The 11,138-nt window shown below is 40.9% G+C and overlaps 1 long non-coding RNA gene and 1 pseudogene across 1 annotated transcript; one reads left to right on the forward strand and one right to left on the reverse strand.

The window, feature by feature from the left end:
* Window positions 1-580: 580 nt before the first annotated feature.
* LOC115204881 (protein NipSnap homolog 3B-like) lies at window positions 581-7,520 on the reverse strand (annotated as a pseudogene).
* A 1,397-nt stretch (window positions 7,521-8,917) lies between these two features.
* Window positions 8,918-9,683, forward strand: LOC115205172 (uncharacterized). Its single transcript, XR_003880556.1, has 3 exons — window positions 8,918-9,187; window positions 9,392-9,426; window positions 9,579-9,683. It is a non-coding gene; the product is annotated as an uncharacterized LOC115205172 (long non-coding RNA).
* The last annotated feature ends 1,455 nt before the right edge of the window (window positions 9,684-11,138 follow it).

The raw sequence follows: 11,138 nt of genomic DNA on the forward strand, positions 1-11,138 counted from the left end.
GCGTACTCAGAGCATGCGCTGACGAGCAGGCAATTGTCTTCACTGACATTTTCAACCTCTCCCTGACCCAGTCTGTAATACCCACATGTTTCAAGCAGACCACCATAGTCCCTGTGCTCAAGAAAGCCATGGTAACCATGACTACCGCCCAGTAGTGACCCCCCCACCCCCCCGCATTAAGATCCCTGTTGCCTAAATTGTAAATAGCACCCCTTGTGTGCACATTCGGTATTACCGTATACCCCGGTATGGTACAGAAACAGTATGAAAACCTGGATACCGCCCAACCCTAAGAAGAATAAACATTGTTATAACCGTGATCCTAAACTTGGTCCAGAGTGTCCATCATATAATCTTCAATCTATAATGCATAATTACAAGTAATAAATTATTTGAGTCCCAATGTCTATCACATTTAGATGATTGGATCACCACTTGGTCCACTGATTTAATAAGAAATCTCAGTAGTGTTTTATTACCTCTACTTAGGTCTATAAACAGTGTAAGGCACGTATTAGATTGACAGCATATCAGACCCAGTTGAGGGTTATTCTCTTCAATCCCGGGTTTCAGTGTGAGATCACTTGAGGAGAGAGTAGGAGCAGGGGAACATGAGTTTGTTTGTCTGCGACTCCAGGTAGGTCACACTCTCCCTCACTGTGGGGGGGTGGGGGATACATTTAGAAGAGTGCGGATAGAAACTAAAAAGTGAATAGAGCCGTCAAACTTCCATTTTCTACTTGTATTAAAAGGGGAATAAATTGAAGGGTTTACCGGCTGCCACTACCCTGGCATCCCCATGGGCTTTGTGGCATACCGCTGCCCGCTGGTCCGGACTCTCATACCACCACAGGGCATTGACTGGCACACATAAGGAGAAATCCCATTTGACCTCACACTACTGCATTGATATTATAATCTCATAGTGTTACCCATGTAGTATTATATAGTTTCATCCTGATCACCATTGACCTAGTCCCTGTCCTCACTGTACCTTTGTTGAGCCATTCAAACTCGCTGTGAAAGACCCCCACCAGGTGGGCGTGCCCCCTGGCAGCGTGGGCACTGACTGCAGCCTGGAAGGCCTCCCCCCACACCACTGGACCCCCCGGATGCATCTGGAAGGACCGCAACTCATACACTCCTGAAACACAAAAATTCAAAACTGACCCCCAACTCACATTTTTAAAAAACCCACGTTTTTATATTTAGCTATTTTACAGACACTTTTATTCCTGAGCAGTTTACCGACTGCATTCAACTATGTAAGGTGACACAACACATAGCACACACATAAACTCCTTCCAGGGAAATGTAGTATTGACAGGGTCTTTAACCTACTTGGAACACAGTGATTTTGTTTACCATTTGTGTATGAATGTAATGTGCAAAGACTACTTGGCTAAAGTGTATCTGTTTGAAAGAGAGTTAGGGACAACCTGTGGTGAAATCACTAATGCAGACTCAGCACATCTTTGGGAAAACAGTGCTGATTTCATTTCCTGTAAAAAAAACACTGTCCAGTACTTACGAGGAATGTGTACAGACGTAACTGCCCAACAAAAACAGCCCTGTTGTTTACAAGATTAGTGGTCCATGGAAATGAACACAGGAGGTCAATACACAATGCTGTCTCTCTTATTTCTCCCACACACACACACACACACACACACACACACACACACACACACACACACACACACACACACACACACACACATAGAAGATGGGAGAAGTTCTGTTGATTTCCACCTTGGGACTACTAAACCATCACTGTCAGATGTGAGGATAATTATTTCACTCAGCTACTCACCACCATCCTTGGGAAGGCTTTCCACATTGCTCCAGGGCACCAGATAGGTGACCTCGTTGTCCTGAGACGTCAATATGGGCATGGCCTTGGAGATGTACTCCTCAATCCAGTTGGGGTCCTGAGCCAAGGATGCTCGCACACCCACCCGCTGGGCATAGCTGTCTAGAATAGTAACACAACAATAGGAGATAGTGAGATATACAGTGCTTCTGGAAAGTATTCAGACCCCTTGATTCTTTAGGCATTTTTTCACTTTACAGCTTTATTCTAAAATGGATTAAATAAATAAAAAATCCTCAATCTATACACAATACGCCATAATGACAAAGCGGAAACAGGGTTTCAGAAATTCTTCCAAATGTATAAAAAATGTAATAAAAAATACCTTATCTACATAAGTATTCAGACACTTTGCTATGAGACTCTAAATTGAGCTCAGGTGCATCCTGTTTCTATTGATCATCCTTGAGATGTTTCTACAACTGCGGTAAATTCAATTAATTGGACATGATTTGGAAAGGCACACACCTGTCTATAAAAGGTCCCACAGTTGACAATGCATGTCAGAGCAAAAACCAAGTCATGAGGTCGAAGGAATTGTCCAAAGAGCTCCGAGACAGGATTATGTTGAGGCACAGATCTGGGGAAGGGTACAAAAAACATTTCTGCAGCATTGAAGGTCCCCAAGAACACAGTGGCCTCCATTATTCTTAAATGGAAGAAATTTGGAATCACCAAGACTCTTCCTAGAGCTGGCCGCCTTGCCAAACTGAGCAATCTGGGGAGAAGGGCCTTCGTCAGGGAGGTGACCAAGAACCCGATGGTCACTCTGAATGAGCTCCAGAGTTCCTCTATGGAGATGGGAGAATCTTCCAGAAGGGCAACCATCTCTGCAGCACTCCACCAATCAGGTCTTTATGGTAGAGTGGTCAGACGGAAGCCACTCCTCAGTAAAAGGCAAATGACAGCCCGCTTGGAGTTTGCCAAAAGACACCTAAAGGACTTAGACCATGAGAAACAGAATCTCTGGTCTGATGAAACCAAGATGGAACTCTTTGGCCAAGCTTCACGTCTGGAGGAAACCTGGCGGGGATGTTTTTTGGCGGCAGGGACTGGGAGACTAGTCAGGATCGAGAGAAAGATGAAGGGAGCAAATTACACAGAGATCCTTGATGAAAACCTGCTCCAGAGCGCTCAGGACCTTAGACTGGGGGCGAAGGTTCACCTTCCAACAGGACAAAGACCCTAAGCACACAGCCAAGCCAACGCAGAAGTGGCTTCGGGACATGTCTTTGATGTCCATGAGTGGCACAGCCAGAACCTGGACCGATTGAACATCTCTGGAGAGACCTGAAAATACAGTTGAAATCAGAAGTTTACATACACCTTAGCCAAATACATTTAAACTCCGTTTTTCACAATTCCTGACATTAAATCCTAGTAAAAAATTCCCTGTCTTAGGTCAGTTAGGATCACCACTTTATTTTAAGAATGTGAAATGTCAGAATAATAGTAGAGAGAATTATTTATTTCAGCTTTTATGTCTTTCATCACATTCCCAGTGGGTCAGAAGTTTACATACACTCAATTAGTATTTGGTAGCATTGCCTTTAAATTGTTTAACTTGGGTCAAGCGTTTCAGGTAGCCTTCCACAACCTTCCCACAATAAGTTGGGTGACTTTTGGCCCATTCCTCCTCACAGAGCTGGTGTAACTGAGTCAGGTTAGTAGGCCTCCTTGCTCGCACACGCTTTTTCAGTTCTGCCCACAAATGTTCTATAGGATTGAGGTCAGGGTTTTGTGATGGCCACTCCAAAACCTTGACTTTGTTCTCCTTAAGCCATTTTCCACAACTTTTGAAGTATACTTAGGGTCATTGTCCATTTGGAAGACCCATTTGCGACCAAGCTTTAACTTCCTGACCGATGTCTTGAGATATTGCTTCAATATATCCACATAATTTTATATCCTCATGATGCCATCTATTTTGTGAAGTGCACCAGGCCCTCCTGCTGCAAAGCACCCCTACAACATGATGCGGCCACCCCCGTGCTTCACGGTTGGGATGGTGTTCTTCGCTTGCAAGCCTCCCCCTTTTTCCTCCAAACATAACGATGGTCATTATGGCCAAGCAATTCTATTTTTGTTTCATCAGACCAGAGGATATTTCTCCAAAAAGTACGATCTTTGTCCCTATGTGCAGTTGCAAACCGTAGTCTGGCTTTTTTTTATGGTGGTTTGAGAGCAGTGGCTTCTTCCTTGCTGAGCGGCCTTTCAGGTTATGTCGATATAGGACTCATTTTACTGTGGATATAGATACTTTTGTACCTGTTTCCTCCAGCATCTTCACAAGGTCCTTTGCTGTTGTTCTGGGATTGATTTGTACTTTTCGCACCAAAGTACGTTCATCTCTAGGAGACAGAACGCGTCTCCTTCCTGAGCGGTATGACGGCTGCGTGGTCCCATGGTGTTTATACTTGCGTACTATTGTTTGTACAGATGAATGTGGAACTTCAGGCGTTTGGAAATTGCTTCCAAAGATGAACCAGACTTGTGGTACAATTTATTTTCTGAGGTCTTGGCTGATTTCTTTTGATTTTCCCATGATGTCAAGCAAGAGACACTGAGTTTGAAGGTAGGCCTTGAAATACATCCACAGGTACACCTCCAATTGACTCAAATGATGTCAAATAGCCTGTCAGAAGCTTCTAAAGTCATGACATAATTTTCTGGAGTTTTCCAAGCTGTTTGAAGGCACAGTCAACTTAGTGTATGTAAACTTCTGACCCACTGGAATTGTGATACAGTGAATTATAAGTGAAATAATCTTTCTGTAAACAATTGTTGGAAAAATGACTTGTCATTCACAATGTAGATGTCCTAACCGACTTGCCAAAACTATAGTTTGTTAACAAGACATTTGTGGAGTGGTTGAAAATGAGTTTTAATGACTCCAACCTAAGTGTACGTAAACTTCCGACTTCAACTGTAGCTGTGCAGCGACGCTCCCCATCCAACCTGACAGAGGTTGAGAGGATCTGCAGAGAAGAACAGAAGAAACTCCCCAAATACAGGTGTCAGTCTTGTAGTGTCATACCCAAGAAGACTCAAGGCTATAATCGCTGCCAAAGGTGCTTCAACAAAGTACTGAGTAAAGGGTCTGAAAACTTATGTAAATATGATATTTAAGTTTTTTACTTTTAATAAATGTGCATACATTTCTTAAACTGTTTATGGTTTGTAATTATGGGTTATTGTGTATAGATTGATGACAAAAACCAACAATTTAATCAATTTTTGAATAAGGCTGTAAGGTAACAAAATGTGGAAAAAGTCAAGGGGTCTGAATACTTTCCAAATGCACTGTATACAGAAGATACAATGGCTTTTTTTACATTGGAGTTCTCTGGGCTTGAGTTGGGGTAGGTTCCATTACAGTGAATTTAGGATATGGAAATTCAAACTTGAGTGATTGCTTATTGAAGTTGAATTTACATTCCTTTATAGAATTTCAATGCATTTCCTGAGTTGACTGAATTCCACAGGGAATAGGCCTACCATTCCATGCTCTCTGCCTAGCTTGCTCTTTGCCTCCTCACCATACTTCCAGATGTGGAAAAACCTGGTTTCAAGCCGCCGTACTCCACGCTCCAGTAGCTCTGAGGGAACAGTACGCAGGTGGATCTTCTCATTGGTCAGCCTGAGGAAGGCAACGTTCTTCTCTGGCTGGATACTGTAGGTACGGAACTCATAGAAGGTCCCATGTTGCTGCTGGGGCCCAGTGGACATACAGGCTCGAGGCTGACAGTACAGAAATACAGTCACTGCTGACACCCTGCAGCCAATGTGGGTTTTAATGCACTGTATATTACTGACATGAAATTCTAATACCATATTATATGTACTTTAACTTCTCTTCCTTCCATGTTTTTTTTGTTGCTCGAGGGACCCTGGATACTTCATTCAGCTCACTAGAAAGCGACATGGTTTCAACAATGTGGTTTTAGTCCAACGTGCTGTGTTATCTTCCACATATTTATTTGATAAGTGTTCACACATGTTAAGTTAATCTGTTACTAATGGCCTACTCCTACGAGCAAAAAACTGTTCTTGCCTTTTGGAATCAGTTTGCCATCTAACCTTTAATTCAGTTTGGACCAAAGGCTATTATTGTACGGTGGAGTTTAACTTCACCCTTGCAAGCCAGTTTAAAATGTCTGCCGTGTCCATAAACTATATTGCATACCCGTAGCCTACTCTGTTGCTTAAAAAATCTAAGACAATATTAACTTATTATGCAAAGTTAGACATATAAAAATGAATACACAGTAGGCCTATGCTATAGATCCATAGTAAATAAACATTGCTTGAGATTTTCCCATGGAATGAATTCATGAAGTTTAATAGGCCATTCACGTTTACCATACACCTATGAATTCTAAACGGAGCTCTGATATTGGAAAGAGAAACAGAAATAAATGCACACATTATCATATGCCATTATAGAGGCCATATACCCAGCTAACAACTCTAGAGAGAGAACGTTTTTGTAATGTTACCCATAATGTTCCCATGATGTTTGAGTGTCGAGTTTTCCATTAGTTATGGAAACATTATATGTATGTTAGCAAAAACCTCCTGAGAACCTATTTAGCATGTTTTGGCGTTCCCTTAATGTAAAACAGAACTTACCCAGAACGTGGTTAACATGTTCTCAGAATATCAATATTAATGTTCTAGACACATTTCATGGGACGTTGCAAGAACATTCGTGTCCAGTTTTCTGAGGGTTGTATGTGTTTGTCATTCAGTTTTAAATTAAAATAGAATGTTTTATTGTGTGATGGTAATGACCTCTGCAAAGGTATTTTGGGAAAACGGATTCAAATCCATGCATTATCGAATAAAATGGTCACAGCCAATACCAGTTTATGGTTCCTGACAAAATGAGAAAAGTATTTCTGTCGATGAACTAGACAGTGGAATATTCTTGCAACGTTCCAATGAAATGTTTCTCGAACATTATTATTGAATTTTCTGAGAACATGATAACCACATTCTGGGTAAATTCTGTTTGACATTAAGTTAGTGGTCTGGAAATAGTCCTTGCACATTACTGGAACATTCCTATGAAAACGTTCGTTAATGACCTAATGAGACACCTAAGGGAACGTTCTCTAAAGTTGTGGGTATGTTTGTTTTTAGCTGGGTAGCTCTTGCTTCTCTCTCTTGACTATCACATTTTATTAGTCACTTGCGTCGAATACAGCAGGTGTAGACCTTACAGTGAAATGCTTACTTACGAGCCCCAAACCAACAAGGCAGTACAAATAAGAATAAGAAATAAAAGTAACAAGTAATTGAAGAGCAGCAGTAAAATAATAACGACACTATATACAGGGGGGTACCGGTAAAGAGTCAATGTGCGGGGGCACCGGTTAGTCGAGGTAATTGAGTACAAACTGGAACTCACATTGACTTTTGTCAAACATGATGATTGTTATCAAGTTACAAAAGCGAACTTCTACAATATATTGATGCGAACAAACAATACATCAATTTGCCCTCATAATCGTAGACCAAATCAATAGTCCAAATTTACCATGTCACCATTTTTCAGACAAATATTTTCTATTAGACTTGACGATCTGCGAAATGCATTTCTTACTGTAAACATCTCGTTTGAACGGCTTTGCAATAACACTAGTGTTAGTTACAATGTATCCAAAAGCACCACGATGATTTCAGTAAACTTTTTTTTTTTCGTTCTGCAGTTGTAGACTACGGAAGACGAGAGGAGTTAAAAGTTTAGTGATCCATGAAAAAACCCGAAGCCTTTGATCTGAATTTCATGATTTTTCATGACATGACATTTATATCCACACTTTGGTGAGTTCAAGTATTATGAGTAATAATAAATAAAGTAATATAATTTCTACTCTAAATTAAACCAATCCAGATGAAGATGCCCCCTCCACTAGAGTATAGTAAATTCCTCAAGCTTTCTTCCTCTCTGTCATTAATATCAGGATTTGCTCCATATTTTATTAAGCCTTCTGTGACAAAAGCACAATACAAATAATATTTGATTGATTACGCATAGAAGTTATGTGTTCATTCAAAATAAAAAAAATACAAATGAGCCCTGAATTATCATCTTGTTTACTCTAGTTCAAAGAATTCTGGGAATGAGGGCCTCATATATACATTAGCACACAGACAATATACACTGAGTGTACAAAACATTAAGAACACCTTCCTAATAGAGAGTTTCAGCCCCCCCCTTTTGCCCTCAGAACAGCCTCAATTTGTCTGGGCATAGACTCTACCAGGTGTCAAAAGCGTTCCACAGGGATGCTGGCCCATGTTGACTCCAATGCTTCCCACAGTTGGTTCAAGTTGGCTGGATGTCCATTCTTGATACACATGGGAATCTGTTGAATGTGAAAACCCCAGCAGCATGGCAGTTCTTGACACAAACCGGTGCACCTGGCACGTACCACCATACCCTGTTCAAAGGCACTTAAATCTTTTCTCTTGCTCAATTGTCTCGAGGCTTATAACTCCTTGTTTAACCTGTCTCCTCCCATTCATCTACACTGATTGAAGTGGATTTAACAAGTGACCTCAATAAGGGATCATAGCTTTCACCTGGATTTACCTGGCCAGTCTATGTCATGGAAAGAGCAGGTGTTCTTTATGTTTTGTACACCCAGTGTAAGTCGGCCAAATCTGGGCCTAGTGAAACTAAACTAGCCTACCATACAGGTGAAAACAAGACCAGACCGTATTGTTGTGTGGCCCAAAATATTACAAATTCAGTGAACATAATGTGCAGTCTTTAATTCAGAGCTTAAAAACATGTACCATAGTCACCGCTTGGTCAATATGTATGCATTTCATCAATCAACAACACCAGTGTCCCGCACACCTGCCACCCTCCCTGTTTTTATAGTGCGCTCAGCAATATTTAGGCAGTAGGAATGTTCATCCCTTAATAAAGACCTGGACAATAGGGTGGCTCTGTTGTAACTGTTGCCGGCGGGCTGGTCAGGTGCAGGGGCGTCAAAACATCAGCTTTACACAACACAGGGTCACATTATTTCACAGACAAACAGACGCGCCTCCACTATATGACAACGCAACAGCATCCCCCAGGTTCCAAACCAACAGCGGACCTTGAGCAAGGCACATCGCAGATAATACAGAAGCAAAGGAGATATAATAGAGATTATATTGTACTTTTGGAGCTGCATTCGGTAATTGGACCTACACCAACTGTTTTATCAGTTGAATTTGATCTCTTTTGGCCAGACCACAACATGGTTGGGAAAACAATTTTGCTAGTCTGTCTGGCTGTCTTCTTTTCTGCAGGTAAGTACATGAATAACTTCGGACTATTTTGTACATATTTCGCAATTCCTTTCAATATAGGAACTGTAGTTCGTCCAAAAATGACAAAGGTCATACTGTCTATTGTACTGTTCATTAGTAGTTAAGCCCTATATGAGAATATTAAGTGATTAAGATAAGGAATAAAGAATAATATGCTAAATTCTACTTGTGTGTCACCATTAGTAGACGCAGAGGACCGATCAAGACTCTACAGGAGGGTGAGAGGCTGCCATTCAAATATCATTACAGTTCCCTATACTAATTTGGCAACTACAAATTAATTCATGTGAATTTGAACGTGTGAATATAAAACACCAACCAGGGTTGGAGTCAAAAGATATCTTGAAATGTTATTTCATTATTTTACCAGCCTTCCTGTGGGGATATGAGCCTAACCCAGGCGTGCCCGCTCAACTACTCCCCAGTGTGTGGCAATGATGGAAACACTTACCCCAATGAGTGCTCTCTGTGTGTTCACCGGATGTGAGTCTACCACATATCAGTTTAATTGAAGCAGCAGCTACAGGACAAGTAACAACCCACTGATACACTGATAGACAAGGACAGTCATACAGATGTAAAATACAACGATATACAAATAGTACAACAAAAATGATATAGTAGTACAAACAACTGAAAAAAAGTATGTGTGGGTTAGTGTGTGTCTGTGTGTGTTTGTGTCCTCACAGTCCCCTGCCATTCCATGAAATGTTGTTTGATCTTTTTTTAAAGGTCATTTTTGCTGTTTGCTTATTAAGTAATAGGAGATGGAAAGGAGGTCTATGTAATCATGGCCCTGTAAAATACTGTGCGTTGCCATGAATTCATTTTGAAACTGGGGACTGTGAAGAGACCTCTGGTGGCATGTCTGTACAAAGAGATCTGGCAACGAGGCTTTTGCCTATGACAAAAAGTATATGTAAAACACAGACTTAGCTCAGAATTAGTCCACTGGAGTAGATCAAAAGTCTGAAAATACTCAGCAAAGTATGCTTTCTTAAATCATTCTGACCGTCTCTCTCCCTCCAGGGAAACCAATGCAGACATCTTGATAGTGAAAGATGGAAGTTGCTGAAGAGAAGGCCTACTGATGATTCCGCCGAGGAAGTGATAATACTATCACGTGTATCTTTAACAATCCCAGAAAGAATCAGAATTGGTTGTAGTTGTTTTTTTACGGAACACCCACACTCACTCACTCATCACTTACGCACACACACTTTATATAATCATATTGATTTGTATTACATCGTAACACTATCTTTGTAAAGAATAAATCGATTTCAGTCCCAGCTCCTGTAGAATCCTTTATCATTAAATGTACAGATGCTCCTTACTGGTTTGTAAATGTTTTGTTGTATTTCAATCAACATACCACATGAATAATGACAGAAGTTACACTTCCACTACAGTAAAAAAATAATTTCAGTCAAATTATTGGTAGTAGTAACTTGAAAAAGCCACATAGGGGCACTACAACAAATATACTTCAATTTTTGCTGTATATTCCTGTTTCACATTTTATTGTTACATCTGGTTGGCAGCATGTGAATGGTTTGTATCTGGAGTGTATGGTTGATGAAATGGTGGAGCGTGTTGTTATTGTAAGTTGAAGAGAGGGAAAGATTGAAGTGTAGGGTTTGGAAGGGATTTGGGGGGGGTGGTCTTTTAGAAGTTAGTAGGGCTCTTTTTTTATTTGCTCAGAGGTACTGAGGTAGGTAGGAGGGTTTAGAAATGTGGAGCTAATGTTGTAAACCATGATTGACCACACACTCCAGCACAGTAGGTGCGGCGTGCACCTTACACGTTTATTTGCAGACCATTTCATCATTGAAGACATTTTTATTGTCCCCCCCCCTCAGAAGTGCACATTTAGGGGTTTGAAGTGGACAGTGATACTCCTCAGGGAAGTGTGGTTAGTCCGGTGTTG

This window comes from Salmo trutta, chromosome 13 (genome assembly GCF_901001165.1).
Source record: "Salmo trutta chromosome 13, fSalTru1.1, whole genome shotgun sequence".
Lineage (NCBI taxonomy): Eukaryota > Metazoa > Chordata > Actinopteri > Salmoniformes > Salmonidae > Salmo > Salmo trutta.